The sequence below is a fragment of the Triticum urartu genome, chromosome 2, assembly GCF_003073215.2.
Source record: "Triticum urartu cultivar G1812 chromosome 2, Tu2.1, whole genome shotgun sequence".
NCBI classification, from domain to species: Eukaryota; Viridiplantae; Streptophyta; class Magnoliopsida; order Poales; family Poaceae; genus Triticum; species Triticum urartu.
Window position 1 is genome coordinate 86397941 of NC_053023.1, and position 16723 is coordinate 86414663.

Consider the following 16723-nt stretch of genomic DNA (forward strand, 5'->3'; position numbering starts at 1 on the left):
CGAAGGAGTTCGGAGTCCCGGATGAGATCGGGGACATGACGAGGAGTCTCGAAATGGTCGAGACGTAAAGATCGATATATTGGACGACTATATTTGGACATCGGAAAGGTTCCGAGTGATTCGGGTATTTTTCGGAGTACTGGAGAGTTACGGGAATTCACCAGGGAGTATATGGGCCTTATTGGGCTTTAGGAGAAAGAGAGAGGAGAGGTTGGGCGCCCCACAAGGCCTAGTCCGAATTGGACTAGGGGGAGGGGCTGCGCCCCCTCCTTCCTTCTCTTCTCCCTTCCCTTCCCTTGCCTTGACTCCTACTCTTACTACTTGGAAGGGGGGGAATCCTACTCCCGGTGGGAGTAGGACTCCTCCAGGGCGCGCCATAGGGGCCGGCCCTCTCCCCCCTCCTCCACTCCTTTATATATGTGGCCAAGGGGCACCCCATAGACACACAAGTTGATCTTTGTGATCGTTCTCTTAGCCGTGTGCGGTGCCCCCTTCCACCATAATCCTCGATAATATTGTAGCGGTGCTTAGGCGAAGCCCTGCGACAGTAGAACATCAAGATCGTCACCACGCCGTCATGCTAACGGAACTCTTCCCTGACACTTTGCTGGATCGGAGTCCGGGGATTGTCATCGAGCTAAACGTGTGCTAGAACTCGGAGGTGCCGTAGTTTCGGTGCTTCATCGGTCGGGCCGTGAAGACGTACGACTACATCAACCGCGTTGTCATAACGCTTCCGCTGTCGGTCTACGAGGGTACGTAGATCACACTCTCCCCTCTCGTTGCTATGCATCACCATGATCTTGCGTGTGCGTAGGAATTTTTTTGAAATTACTACGTTCCCCAACAGGAAGCGGACGAGCGCTAGAGAGTCACGGAGACGAGCAGCGCTCGGAGACGAACGGAGGAAGAGGACATCGGGGAGGAAGGCGACGATGCATAGGAGTGCACTGTTTCGGTCGTTGGCACGGCTCGCCAGAGAAGAAAACGAATGGGGCCAGAGGTCCAGAGGGAAGCCGGCGTCGAGGGGGGGCTGTTGGACATTAATGGCGAGGCCAGAGACGGTCGGAGCAGCGCTGCCGACGAGAACAGTGGCTAGACCACCGTTTTTGGCTGGCTACACTCGTGGTCACCACGGACAGTGCACGCTCCGGGGTTTTTACTGAGGCCACACTACAAAAACAAGACACATCCGTGACATTTTGGGCCGAATGAATTTTTTTCTGTCATACATATGACACTTCTATGATGATAATTGTGACAAAACCCGGTATCATCATAGATGTGGTGGGCTCCGACTTCTATGACAAAAAATCATGACAGAAAATGGGCTTTTCGTCCTGGGCGGGCCGGAGACGCAGCTGCATGACATTCTTTGGGCCGTCCATGACGGAAAAAACCATGGTAGAAGCGAGGGCGAGGAAAATTTCGGGGAGTTCCCGGTTACGGTGGGAGGTCGGGGGCTTAGCGATGCGCGTTTCTCTCATACACGTACGCGCGTGTGTGCGAGGCGTTGGCTCTAACTGAACCCGAGCGAGGCGTTGGGCTCTAAATGAACCTGAGCGATTGCACTGCAGGCTACGTGTTACTGAACCCGAGCGATAGATTCATGGCTGTTAACTGAACCCGATCGAGCGATTCCTTCGCTACTGCTGCTAACTGAAGCCGATCGATGCTGCCTCTGGATGAACAGTGAGCGTTGCAGGGGGGGTTGGATGAACAGTTCTTGGTGGGGTGGATGAAGAGGACCCCGTGGTGTTGCCTCTGGATGAACAGGACCCCGATCGATCGAGCCGGTTGGGGCTGGATGAACAGGACCCCGTGGAGGGCTGGATGAACAGGACCACCCCGTGGAGGGCAGGATAAACAGTAGATGGTGGAGGGCAGGATGAACAGTAGCCCATGGAGGGGTGGTTGAACAGGAGCCCGTGGAGAGGGCTGGTTGAACAATAGCCGGTGGAGTAGCGCGCGGTGGAGGCTGGATGAACAGGAGCCCGTGGATGAATAGTCGCAGGTGGAGGATGGAGGAGGTCGACGGTGGATGAACAGTAGCTCGTGGAGGCTGGAGGGGGTCGATGGTGGAGATGAACAGTATCCCGTGGAGTCCCGTTTTGCGGTATGCCACACCCCTCCCGATGAACAGGACCCCCGTTTCGACCGTAGGTGGTCCGTTTCGTCCGTTTTGCGGTACGCCACACCCCTCCCGATCAACAGGACCTCCGTTTCGACCATAGGAGGTCCGTTTCCTCCGTTGTGCAGTACGCCAGGCCTCGTTTCCATCGCCTGTTCCGTCCAAGCCCTCCCGATGAACACGACCACGCATTCCATTCCGACCCATCCGGTTGGCTCCCACGCGTTCCGTTGCCTCCCCATGAACACGACGCATTCCGTTGCCTCCCGATGAACACGACGCATTCCCTTGCCTCCCCATGAACATGACGACGACGTTGTTTCTCCGTTCCGACCCAGCCATGTCAACGAGCCCTCGCCGTACGTATGCACGAGTAGGCGTTCGAGACCCCGCCCGTATGTACACATACATGGCCGTATTTTCTTTCTTGCACCATGGCCGCCTCTACTACGACACGTGCGCGCCTCTACATCCACCAGTATATATGTACATACACGTTCGCGACCAGAATGACAATGCGACGTACGCTTCAACCAGGTGGGTCCTGACTGTCACGCACTTCCTTGCGTGCGAAGATGTAGCTGGTGGGTCCTAGCAGCTAGGGGGGCGAAATACGGTGGCCCGTCCGGTGGGTCCCCGCTGTCAGGTGGAGGAATAATTATTTTGCACGTAATAAGGAGGCACTTCCTTGCTGCGGCCGTGGACCCAGCTGTCAGCCTCTCCACGTACAGTCCACGTCTGATGGAAGCCGTTCCTTGACCACGTTGACCACGCCGCGCCGAGAGCACCAGGGCGATGGACGACAGCGAGGCCTAGGAAGGGGACAACGCGGAGCCGGGGAAGACGCGGCAGTGGATGCCCACGTGTAGAGGAGTACGAGGGTTCACTGGTTCGCTGCGGTGTGAGGCTGCCGTCGCCGCAGAATAATAGGGGGTGTGGGTGAGTAGAGGGATGGCCTAGCCAGCGGTGGGAGTAGTAGGGGGCAGTGAGGCCTCCGCCGCATCGCAGCCGGCCACGGGAGGCAGGAGCACGAGGCACGACCGGCGCTGGTTTGGGCGGCTGGAGCAAGAAGACCAGAGGTTGAAGAAGCACTACGGCCGTTGGATGGACATCGTACGGTCACTGGAGCTAGAATTGTGCATATTGACTAAGTTGACAAAGCCCTCCGTCCCCGTCAACTTAGTAGGCCCACAAGTTAGCCTCCCACCAAGGTGGGTCCCAGCTAGCAGGGGGGTATTCATTTTTTTGTGCGTAATAAGGAGGCACTTCCGATGGGTCCGAGCTGACAGCAGGGGGAACGTTTTTTTTGCGAAATACGGTGGCCCGTCGGGTGGGTCTCAGCAGTCAGGGGCAAACGTTTTTTTTTCGCGATATACTGGTGGGCGTCCGGTGGGTCCCTGCTGTCAGGTGGAGGAATAATTATTTTCCGCGTAATAAGGAGGCACTTCCTTGCGGCTGCCGTGGACCCAGCTGTCAGCCTCTCCACGTACAGTATTCTTCCGATGGAATTCGGTTGTTGACCACATTGACCACGCCGCGCCGACAGCACCACGGTGGTGGACGACGGCGAGGCCTAGGAAGGGGACGACACGGAGCCGGGGAAGACACGGCAGTGGATGCCCACGTGGAGAGGAGTACGAGGGTTCACTGGTTCGGTTGCGCTGCCGTCGCCGCAGAATAACAGGGGGTGTGGGTGAGTGGAGTGGAGGGATGGCCTGGCCAGCGGTGGGAGTAGTATGGGGGCGGTGAGGCCTCCACGGCAGCACAGTCGGCCACGGGAGGCAGGAGCAGGCGGCACGACGGGCGCTGCTTTGGGCGGCTGGAGCAAGAAGACCAGAGGTTGAAGAAGCACTACGACCGTTGAATGGACATCGTACGGTTAGTCGAGCTAGAATCTTGCATATTGACTAAGTTGACAAAGCCCTTCGTCCTCGTCAACTTAGTAGGCCCACTATACCAGGTCCCAGCTAGCAGGGGGAGTATTCATTTTTTGTGCGTAATAAGGAGGCACTTCCTTGCGTGCGAAGATATAGCCGGTGGGTCCGAGCTGTCAGCGGCGGTAACATTTTTTTCGCGAAATACAGAGGCCGTTTCGGTGGGTCCTAGATGTCAGGTGGAGGAAATCATTATTTTGCGCGTAATAAGGAGGCATTTCCTTGCGTGCGGCCGTGGACCCAGCTGTCAGCCTCTCCACATACAATCCACTTCAGATGCATGTCGGTCGTTGACCACGCTGACCACGCCACGCCGAGAGCACCAGGGCGGTGGACGACGGTGAGGCCTAGGAAGGGAACGACACGGAGGCAGGGAAGACTTGTCCGTTGTTTTTGTTTCCCATGTGGAGGGGAGTATGACTGTACGAGGGTTTACTGGTTCGTCTGTCGTCGCCGGAGAATAACAACAGGTGTGGGTGAGTAGAGGGATGGCTAGGCAGCGATGGGAGTACGGTGGGCGGTGAGGCCTGCGTGGCAGCACAACCGGTCACGGGGAGGAGGGAGCAGGAAGTCCCGCCGGCGCTTGTTTGAGCGGCTGGAGCAGGAAGAGCAGAGATTGAAGAAGCACGACGGCCGTTGGATGGACATCCAACAGTATACAGGCCATCTGTGGAAAACAACATACAGCCCATCTGCCATTATTTCAAATAATTTACAGCCCATTTTCTAATTCTTACGGGTTTTTTTGGAGCCCATATTCTTTCTGTTAGCATTACAGCCCATATTGTGGCCATGGTTAAAAAATTATACGAAATTTTGCATATGTCGGTGCGGTCTGAACTATTTTTAATCCTGAAATTTCGAGTCACATTCAGACTGATTTTAAAAATAAATGTATATCAATATAAAATCCAATAAATTGTCCACGCATAAAAATCAATGCAATTTAAAATCTCGAAATGAAAAAAAGATATTTGAAAATAATTGCCGGTTTGACGTGTTTTAAAAATGTACAATCCATTTCTCATTACTGATAGGCCATTTTCTCGGCCAACCGAATGAAGCTCTCCTCATCTTGAAAGATGTGCAGCCCAACATGCCTCATAAAGCGACTTACTTGACAAATCACAAAAGAACTGGGCTAGCCATTTTTAGAAAGAAAAAAAAACTATTGGGCTGGTCTGTGGTAAACATAAAAGAAAAGGCTGTCTAGACAGGCCAGAGTGTCCCGCACAGCCCAGTTGACACCCTGCTTCCATCTCAAAAACAAATTAGATAAATGCCACTCCAATTATGGCGATTCATAAAAATGCCACTACAATTTCCAAACTTTGAAAAATGCCACTGCAATTTTTGCAAACTTTGAAAAACGCCACTGCAGTTTGTAAACTTTGAAAAACGCCACTCCAGACTTGGAAAAATGCCACTATAAATGGCCTGAAATGGCATTTTTCAAAGTTTGGAAATTGAAGTGGCATTTCTCGGATACACCAGATTTGGAGTGGCATTTATCAAATTAACCCAAAACAAAAATAACTGGCGAGCTGCTGGGTCCCTGGTGCCAGCCGCTCGTTGTGCAATTCTCTTGTTTATTGACTACGTTGATAATGGCATGGGACCCAGATGTCAGAAATCCACTAGGAGGAGCCATTTTTTTATTGGCTTGAAATAAGGAGGCACTTGCTTGCGTACTGCCATGACCTTGGCGGGTCCCTGTTGTCATCCTCTCCACGTGCAATCATCTCCTGATTGTGTACGCGTCAACTTGCTAGGCCCACAAGTCAGGCTCTAAACCGTGGAGGACAAACACAACCCATTTTAAAAAATAACAGCCCATTCCATACGTTCAAACGGAAAGTTCAACATTCAGACCAAAGTAACAGGTCTGATCCACATATAGAGTACTGAACTTCCACGTTGACAACCATCATAGCCAAGTTAACTATCTACTCCCACTAACACTCTAGTAGCGTACAAGTACTAACTTACTCTTAGCTAAATAGACGATGCCGGCCACCATCTGCTGTCCATGCTAAATGCCGGCACCGGCGTCCTCCGCCTCGCCTCGGACTTGCCAGAGGTGCGATAGAGTGCGTTGCTTGCGCGCGTTGGCCCTTTCCATGCCGGCGTGGTCCACCAAAGCTTCGGCTTCCAAGCGGGAAACCCACTTGACGAGATGTAGTAAGAATTGGCGTCGCGAACGCGTGCGTGCCCGACAGCCTCCAGGGCTATTTTCCGGGCGCCGACCTCCACGTAGTCGGCCCAGTTGTGGGCGCTCTACTCGCGACTTAGAGCATCGGTGCGCCGCTGCTCCATGTCCCGCTGGCGGCGCAAATCGGTGATACGCTGCTCCTCCGCCAGGCGGTCGCGCTCCAACAACTCCTGCTCCTCCGCCATGCGGTCGCGCTCCAACAACTCCTCGATCTCTGCATTGCCGTCTAAAGACAGATAGAATGCCTTCTCCCTCCGCCTGCCTTCCGGTGAAAGCCCGAACACTAGTTCCGGTGGTGACCGCCTCCGGCGTCGCCTACCATGGACGGGCGGGGGCATGGCGGACATGGCGAGCGACGTCGGGCCGGTGGGGGCTTATGAGGATATGGCGAGTTGGGTCACGGTGGCACCTAAGAAGGCCGGTAAACAGTACTTATAGGCGGAAGGTAGCACGACGGTCATCGGAATTCAATGCATAATGGCTTAGCACGCCAGCTTGCCATGGAAAACTAGAGAAACTGAAATTATGACTGTGTCATCCCGTCCCGTCTGGGTCGCACGCCGGCATGGCGGTCAAACGAGTGCACTCGAATCATCTCCCTCCTTGTCAATAATGATTCCATGGATTTAAAGCGTATCTTTTTCGCATCAGTTAGCTGCCTTAATTACGGCCGGCTGCATGCAGGCACTCAGAATCGCCTGCAGGCAGTACGCGAAGCAGCATGCAACGAGTCGCAGCCAAGGGCACGCATGCAGCCACTTAAATCGCTGGAATTAATTAGGCTTGAACTTCTGCATGCCATTAATTATTGCCATGCCTTGGTCTTGTTGCTTTGCTCATGGGACTAATAAATCCCGGACGGAGGGAGTACCTTGGTTGGTGAGAGGTTTGAATTAAGCCCTGCATACCGGAAAGGAGATACTAGTACGTGCGTGATCCGCTATTTATTCATGTAGGATCGAGTAGGTCGTTTCTTGAATTGAGCCCTGCAAACCGGAAAGGAGGTAGTACGTGTGTGATCCGCTATTTATCCGTGTAGGATCGATAGTGTAGCTTGTCAGTTTCTTCAGAGGTAGGCATTTTTATCCGTGTAGGATCGATAGTGTAGCCTGCCAGTTTCTTCAGAGGTAGGCATTTTTATTCAAAAAACTGCCACTTCGCATCTTGCGTCGCAAATAAAACTGCCAGGAGCGCATTTGTAGGCTAGCTAGTGATCGATCAGTAACTTGTAAACACTGAGCGAACAGAAATAAGTAACTGTTAATGCATCTCAATGATTCACGGATCATATACAAATATGTAGCTCCAAAAGCAAAGATCAGCCACTTCGGATCTCGCATCGCAACTAAAACTAACTAGTACGATTCCCATACATAAGATCAACATGCTAATGCATCTCAATGATTCACAGATCATATACAAATATGTAGCTCCAAAAGTAGAGATCTAGAAAAAACATCTGTTCTTCCTACTAACATGGATGCTTCTCTTGGCCAACATTCAGTACAGACTGAAAGACAAATTTGTTTGTGAAGTCTACAATTCCTCTTGCAAACATAAGTGGTTTCACCAACAGCTGGAACCATGAGAATGAACCACACATGATGGAGGAACATCCACTGCAATATGATTTGGTCTTCTCTCGATCACACTGCGAGACTATTTTCGGAATACAAACTTTAACTTAGGCAAAATGATGCCCATTGTATAATCAGACCAAAGCAATGAAGCACCTAGTGTTGGCCAATAAATAGTACAGTACTACTTTTCTGCAGTCCATGAAGTGACTATCCAATCTTTCTGTGTCTATTTTCAAATGGCATTGCATGTAGTGACTATACTATTCTCTTGTGCAGTTCAACCAAAATTGCGGACACTTTGTTTGTTTGCCAAATAGCAACGAGCAGACATCTCTGTCTGCACAAATATCAAACATCTAGTAAACATATACCACACCTTGTATTTTCGGTTTAAACATGTCTCTTCTGCTTAGCATCTGTCATGTTCTGCACTGGACAATCTGATACAGTTATGTTTTGCCCTGGACAATTTCATACTGAATTGATTTGCTAGTTCAGAGCAGAAATATAGCGCCTATTCTTCACCAGACCAAGGATATCCATGTTCGCAGTGATGGAAGAGGTGAAATCAATACAACCAAAATTGAGCATCCAATCATTGAATCATGTCCTGCACCTCCAATGTAGGTCCACCCTGCCAATAAATTCACATGCAAACCACTAGTATTACTATCTAATGACAGTACAAAAAGAGTAGCAAGATAGTAGCAAACCATGTACCTTCGTAATGAACAGCTCATAGTGCCACCAATTGGATATAAAGGTTTGGAAAAAACATGCTCCTAATGTTGAACCAGTTGGACTTTTTGTGCAGTTCCACTAAAATCGAGCATCCTTGTTTGCATAGATATTGAAAGTGTGATTACTCTAAAAGTGGCGCTAGTTGAAGCATAGACTCAAAAATATAAGCATTCCAATTTCATAATGGGAAAAAGGTAGCAAGACTATTTCTAACCACCTGTTTGAAGGAATAAATAAAGCAACAACGGCTGATGTCAGGAAGGCATACATAGTTTTTTTCTAAAAAACTGAGCCATTCCTGACCTTTCCTCTTCTTTTAAGCAAATTTTGTGCAGTTCTACTAAAATAAAATGCCATCACCGCCTTGACAATTCAGTGACACTGTACAAAAGGAAACGACTTAGCATTACATCGTGATGTCAGGTATGTAGTCAACAGGCATTAGAGACAAACATACAGACCTCCTCCGATAACATAATGAACATTAATTTTAACAAAGGTGTGACTAGCTTTACCGGGATAATTTGAGTGAACTCTACACCCTTTGTTCCTTAATATAAGACGTTTTCGCGGTTCAATTTAAAGTACCCAAACGTCTAGTATTTAGAAAAACAGGTAGTAGTTTTCTTGAGCACATATCTGGGAAAGCCTGCCACACTTTATTTATGTCCATACGCTAATGCAACACCATTCGAATGCTACAAATATACACTAATCCAGTGGCTAGTGCAACAGTAGAGTAGTTAGTTTATTATAGGGTACAGTACAATGGTTTTACTGAACAGATTTCAATAAACTCTAGCACTAGAAGGTTTCTATAAGAATTAACAATACAAAATGTAAAGGTAACAAGTTTCAGCATTGGTATACTAGCTCTGCATGAGCATTAAACCAAATACAAAAGTCTGAAGGTAACTAGCATTATTAACTAATGACAGTATAAAAAATTTGCAAACCATGTACCTCCAAGGTAAATATCATTTCGAACTCGGGGGGACCTTAAAAATTGCTATCCCAATCTTGGTAATCAATCAAACATAAAAACTTGATCGAATGAATCAAGAGAACAACCGGAGGAGGAGGTGCCCACTCTTGACCTTTCCTCTTGTCTTCATAATTGTCTGTGCAGTTTAACCAAAATAAAATGACATCAGCGCCTTGGCATTTTGGTGACACTGTACAAAAAAATTAACTTATCTCATGAAAGTGAGGTATGTAATCTATAAGCATTAACAGTGCAAAAATCTGAAGGTAGTAACAAGTTTCATCGTTGATATACTGGCTGTGCAACAACATTAGAATGCCTTAGCTGAAAAATCTTTAATACATCCACAATCAACAGCTAACCCTGAAATAATCCAGTGACATTAAATGGCATTGCTTAAATTTATCGGTGGCATTAGACTGAGAGCGGCATTAGTTAAATGTGGCATCACTTTAGCAGTAGCATTGCTTGACTTGACTGCTGGCGTTATACTAACAGCAAAAAAAGTGGCAATATAAGAGCATGGGAGGCCCATTCGGACAGTGGGCGCACCAGTACGATGTACCTCCATGGACGCAGAGTGGTGAGGGAGGTATGGTTGCCTAGAGCAACAAATATCCAGGCAGCATATGTGGATTACGTCCCATTTTTGCTCTCTTTAGCCACCTTTTTCCTATGCGAGGACAACAAACCGACCGACCTGGTCATTCTCTATTGCGTTGTCATGCCTTTCTACCCTTCTTCAACCAAGAGACACGAGACTCGTTCCTTAGCTACTGATTTCCCCTTTTCAACCGAGATGCGGGTTCGATGCCTACTCTCTTGGACAGTACAGTCTCCCTTCCTTTCCTTATTCAACCCAGACATGGATTAGTCTGCATGAAGTAGGGTTTCCTTTAATAGTGCAAATTATGGTTTTCGTCTGCATGGCCAGCAGAGCAGAGGATAGCAAATTGGGAAGATGGTGGAGTGGAAAAAGATCCACATGCAACGACGTGGCAGATGGGGCAATAGAACAAGGTTATGGTTCAAAAAGAGGTAGCATACCTGAGGGTCGGCGGGAAGTGGCTTCGCTCGTGGTCGTCGTCCTCCGCACACACTACGGCAGCGAGCTTGGGGACGGAGGCCATCCCGCACAGGCGCTAGGTCTGAGAGGACGACCTTGTCGTCAGTGCGTGACCTTGCTCGCCGACGACGAGTGCGTCAACGCTGCATGTCCTTTTCTTCTCCGGTGGATCTGTGACCACCGGTGAGGAGGGAGAGAGGGGCCATCTTTTTTAGATCTGGAGAGAGGGTGGTAGTGTGAGAAGCAAGTGGGCAGCCCTTAGCAAGAAAGCGCTCAAGCTCCAGCCTATATATATTTTTTATACTACTAGTACTGGAGGTGGAGTAGTGGTAGAGTAGTTTATATTTTCTCTGTGTATAGTACCAGTTAGTCATGCTTCAAAACTGATCGGCACGCCATTAAAAAGTAAAGGTCAATAACTAATGCGGCACCTCGGGCCAACGCGGCCAGATCGCATTTTGCACGAGAAATTACAAACCATGTTTCGTTGACATGTGGTCCCGTTCCAACATATCAGTGAGACGACGGCGAGTAGTAGGAGTATTTCCGAACAGACGTGTAGGTCGAGGCGCCTCTTCGTGAACCGTGGCAAACTCGCAACCGTCCACCGACTCTTCGCCTTTCCCTCTCGATTTGGAACTGCTGTCGCACACTCTTACTCTCCCTCCTCCATTTTCCTTCAGCCCTTCACCCTTTCTTCTGCAATTGTTCGATCGTCTTCTCCATGGAGGGAATAGGTCGGAAATGAGCCCGTTATTCTTGCCCCGATCTGAAAGACGATGTGGTGGAGGAACTCATTGATCGGTGCGACGTCATCTCCTCGGCTAGCATGGCAGGTTCCTTCAAGCCCATTCTCGACTCAACTAATAACATCATTACAAAGAACCCAAGAGTCAAGGAGCAGTTTGATCTCCCCTATCTTCTTCGTTGTGACCCTGATGATGACTGGCGCCGGCACGACGAAGGCCTCGCCCTGTGCAAGTTGATGCTGCTTGATAATGATACGTATGATGTTAAGATGCCATCGCTTGAGGGCAAGGCTTGGGCAGGCGCAAAAGGAGATTGGGTTGTTTACATTGGGTCCAACTGCGAGTGGGAACTTGTGAATGTGTACACTCGTCACCGGGTTCCACTTCCAAAAATCTCAGCACACTACCCAGAGGTTGAGCACACCGGTAATGTACGCACGTTCAAATACGATCATGGTGACTGTATTCTACGGAAGATAGCAATTTGTCGAGTTCCCAACCGCTCTTGGAATTACAGCAACTATGATGTTGTTGCTATCTTCGACAAGCTTGTTGCCGTCCTTGATGGTTTCACTCGATGGATATTGCTCAAAAATCAGTTTCTGTACACGGATGAGTATTGTGATGCAATTCAATACGAGCGCCTTGTGTTTGCTGCCACCACTCGTGGCACTGTTTTTGCATGGCATCCTCATAGTTTCGGTATGTTTTTCTTCCACCGTAATTATAATTGTTTCATCCACATGCATGCGGGTTAGCAAGTTTCCCTTTACTAATTAACCTTCTTCTTGTGTTTCCAAGGTCCTGTGAACATCCCCCCACCTATACTTGAAAATTTTAATAACCAAGGGGGAGATGATGATGGTGATGATCACGAGCATGAGGACGAGCAGCACCCATATACTCTGTGGCGCCTGGCAACTAATTCCGATGGATCACCTCTTCTTGTGTGTATAAAGTCCACTGATGATGTTACTGCTAAGGAAGCAGGTGTCTCCCATGGTCGCACTCTCCGGACCTATTCCAACACCCGTTGCATGGTATTCAGAATGGAAACTAGTGTGCTAGCGCCAACTCGTTCTCCCTGGTACAGAATTGATAGTCTTGGAGAAAACTCGCTCTTCCTATGACAAAACTATTCGATGATGGTGAAAGGCGATCCAACTGCTGTTGACACATTTATGAGAAGCAACTGTGTCTATACCTCGGAAATTTGTGTGGTTCCCTACCCTGGTAGGGATATAGTAGGCCGCTTCAGCCTGGATGATCAATCCTGCGTTGGTTTCCAGATCGACAATCGATGGCCCGTCCTAGAGAATCACTTGTGGTCCAAAGAAAGCATTTCCAACGCCGAGGAATGGTTGAGTTGAAGTTCATTTCATTGCTTGTTATTTGTTGTGTGGTGAAAACTTTAGTATTTATAATGTATCCTTGTTGTCGATGTGGGTTGATGACCTGTTGTACGTAATAAAATGATATGCGTGTGATAAACTTACTAAATTTATGAATGGCTTTCGAGTCACTTCTCTGGGTGAGTGGTGCGATGAGGCAAAAAAATATTTTCCGAATACATAATTGTACGTGCATTGCAACAGGTTATCGGATGAGGCCAATCAACAATAGTAGTACACTATTTGTACTAGCTTCACATGCTTCGCGCGTCGGGTGGGTGTTTTTACTGTAGCCATATGTTAATGTGTTCGTTGTACGTAACCAGCACCTCGAATTCTCGATACTAGTACTATATAGTAGGAGTAAGTAGTAGGAGTAGTAGGGTGGCATGGGCCAGAACAAGCATTCACGTGCAGGAGTATGGCACACGCCACCACCACGACATCCATCTGACACCATATTATTTCTTGGAGTCCATGCTAGAGCAATCTATTCAACCTCGTCGTTTCTCTAACTTCAGCCATCGCGCAACGGGCGAGGTGGGGGTTTGCCGATAGTCGGTTTCCTTAACTGTGGTCCCACTTGTAAGGCCAACTCCAACGCATGACCCCAAACGCACCTCCGTTTTGCACGAACTCCAACGATAATTTTGACTAGAAAAGCAAGACCAAAGAAAACAAGAACCACAAGAATACATTTTACTACTCCTATAAGTTGGATTAGTGCCTTCTCGATGCATTCATTGTTGATCTGTGGAGGCTCGATCTTGCGTGCTTCTTTCTTCTTCGAGTGTAAAGAAGTAGACGTTGCTTCCTCGCATCTAGTCTCATGTCTAGCCTCTATTCTAGTAGGAGTATCAACAAGTGTAATAATCTCATCTCTTGCGTCTGTGCTAGCTAAAAGTGATAGAACATCTACTAAATTGCGCTCTATCAATATATGGATGTACTCTTCTTCCCAATACAAAAACTTGCATCCATTCTACTCCCTCCGTTGCACAATACATGCCTTCTATTTGTCAAAATATATATGTATCTAGACATGTCTTAGTATATAGGTACATCCATTTTTGGACAAATGGAAGTCAAGTATTTTGGAACGGAGGGAGTACACAATAAAAATTTTAAGTTAGCACAACTAGTCTAATCCGAGAGCAGAACCGAAGAATTGGTCGGGTTCTTCCTCCTTTTGCAGACACGTGGGACATCCAGCATCCAGGTCGTGTCATGAAAGAAAATAGAGTGGTAGTTGAAGCCACGAGATGTGCATCTTGGGTTAAACTGTAAATAGAATCTTACTACTCTTGAGTAACTCCAAAAGCGGCCACTAAAGATCTTTATTGGATTTGTTTGTCATCACCAGCACGTCGAGGTGAAAGATGTGCAGGTTCAGTGGGTCCTCTTGCATTTTCACTGACATATGGGGCCGCATGTGAGTAAACAGACGATGGGCTCCGCGCGTCCGCTGGCTGGCTGAGAAGAGATATAGGCTCGATATAGGCTCGATATAGTGGGGTGGCATGGGCCATAACTCAGTAGCATTCACGTCTAGCAGTACGGCACACGCCACCCACACGAGTCCCATTTGACACCAATTTTCTTGGAGTTCGTGCTACAGCCATCTCTTCTCCCTCCTGTTTTCTCAGCCATCGCGCGGTGGGCGGGGTGGGGGTTTGCCGATAGTCGGTTTGCTCAACTGCGGTCCCACTTGTAAGTGAAAATGCAACACCGCACGCATTCCCGCTTGAGCGGCGTGCCGGACCAACCGTGTGGGGGTGCGACGCGAACACGGCAGGCTTTTCCTTTTGAACTCGTAACTTGTAAAATTTGGTTCTGCTCCATGGCGCGACCGATAGATAGAAAATAACGATTTTGCCTAGAGTAATGAGAAGTTTGGTTCTGGTGCCGTTCATGCATGGAGTACATACGAAAATTATGAAGTTGATGTGAAAGGTAAGATAATTACTGTAGTATCATATACTTCTACATGGATTTGACGGAAAGATAAAAATACATACGGATCCATCAACGTTCAACGACATCCTCACTCCCTAGTGCGCCGGGTCACCAACCGACGTGTGAGGAGCAGCGACGTTGGCGGCGAGCTCAATGTGCTTCTGAACAGTGCCGTCCAAGGTTGCCCTGCGCTCCAAGAAGGCCAGCGTCCTATCATCCTCCTCTTGCATGTAGTAGTCCTTGTGGACGATTTGCGCGTAGACGTGGGTGATTATGTCGATGGTGTCTTGCTGCGCCAGGCGCTGTGCGACGAGCGCGACCTCGAGGTGGACATTCTCCGGCGCGACCGCGGGCAGTCGTAGGGCCACCAGTGCGTCGAAGAGGTTGTTACCATAGTGGCCGTTGAGGGTGGCGGGCATCGTAGAGCCTGGGCGCGTCGGCTGGAGGCTTACGTCAAAGTCGTCCGCAAGCTTCTTGACGACGGTGAACTTGTCGAGGAAACCGATGAGGACCTCGTCGAACAAGGAGACGAAGCTGTCGTCCAAGTGGCCCCTCGCCCTGGCGGCCTCAAGCAATACTACCTGGAGACGTTCCTCGGTGCCGGGCCACAGGCCGGCGTCGTGGACCATCTGGCACAGCCGGTTGATGCTCGCGCTCATCGCCTCCATGGGTCTAGCGTAGCTTCTAGTCAACTGATCTTGCGATTCGAGTGATCACTCAGCCCTTGGTTAGCATGCGTAGGTGCGTAGGATTTCGTACTACTCCTCGGCCCTCTACTGCACCTGCCTTTGGTTGTATGATAGGTGGGCCAGCCACCCCCTGGGGCCACGTGTCATTCACCCAAAGGCAGTTGTCGTAAGTCAATGAAGCTGTGTCCCCCTCCGTGCCGGTGCAGTATAGTCATCTCACCGGACCTCTAGTTGGGGCCAAACGAGAGAAGTTTGATGTTTACTGGTTTATTGGTCCCCCTTGCATTTTGCGCCAAGTTTTGACCTTTGATTTAACTAATAAAATGTTAATGCATGTAAACAAAAATGTTGTGTAAGTCACCTTACGAAATACAAATAATCCCAAAATACTTAGGCACGGTGCATTAACTCCCTCCTTGTTTCTTATTTCGTGACATATCAACCAATGAGAGATGTGGGCCGTGCATGCTTTCAATGACTTGAGACTACCAAACATGACATGCAGTGTTTAGTTCATTGCATGTAATCCTATTAGTACTCTAGTTAGGAGTAGAAAAAAAATTAAGTTCTCTCGCCGATAGGAATAAAACACCATGTATTTATTTACAAAGGGAGTAGTACATTTTTGGTGACATGAATTACTAGATATTGCTAGTCAAATACTAAAATCCAGATGGACGTGGTAGTACTCCTAAATCCAGACGGTGGTGCTACTAGTACTAGTAGTAGTACTACCAATGTAGGAGTAGTAGTAGGAGTACTAGCACTGTACTATCCGTTGGTCAAATTATTACGTCCTGCTCCTCACAGTGAAGTGACAAGACCCTGCGCCGGAGATGACACCTGAGTATAGGCGCCGTGTTCGGCATACCATAGTCAGCCTCACCATCCGCAGTCACTATCATCATGGCTGTAGAGCTAGCCTGCTTACAACTAGCCCTGTTCGACATAATTTCCCGTGCGTAGATGCCCGTGCATTGCACGGAACACCAAGATTGGGGGTGGACGGCTCCGGCAGCGGCCATCGCGCTAGATTTTTCCACGGCCTTCTACTCCTAGATGTGTACACGTGTGCTGGTGTGTGTTGTGTGCTGGGTGTGCGCGAGTGCGTCCTTTTGTGCATGCCGCCGCGCAGTGGTGAATTGTGCGCGAGTGCGTCCTTCACGCGCAAGAAGTTTGTCCTCAATGCGCCCTCAATTTACTAGCGTGCGGGGTGCTACCCCGAGTGGTTTCAACTTTGTTTACTTCACCGCGTGTCAGATGGGCCTTTAGTTTACTTATTTTCACCC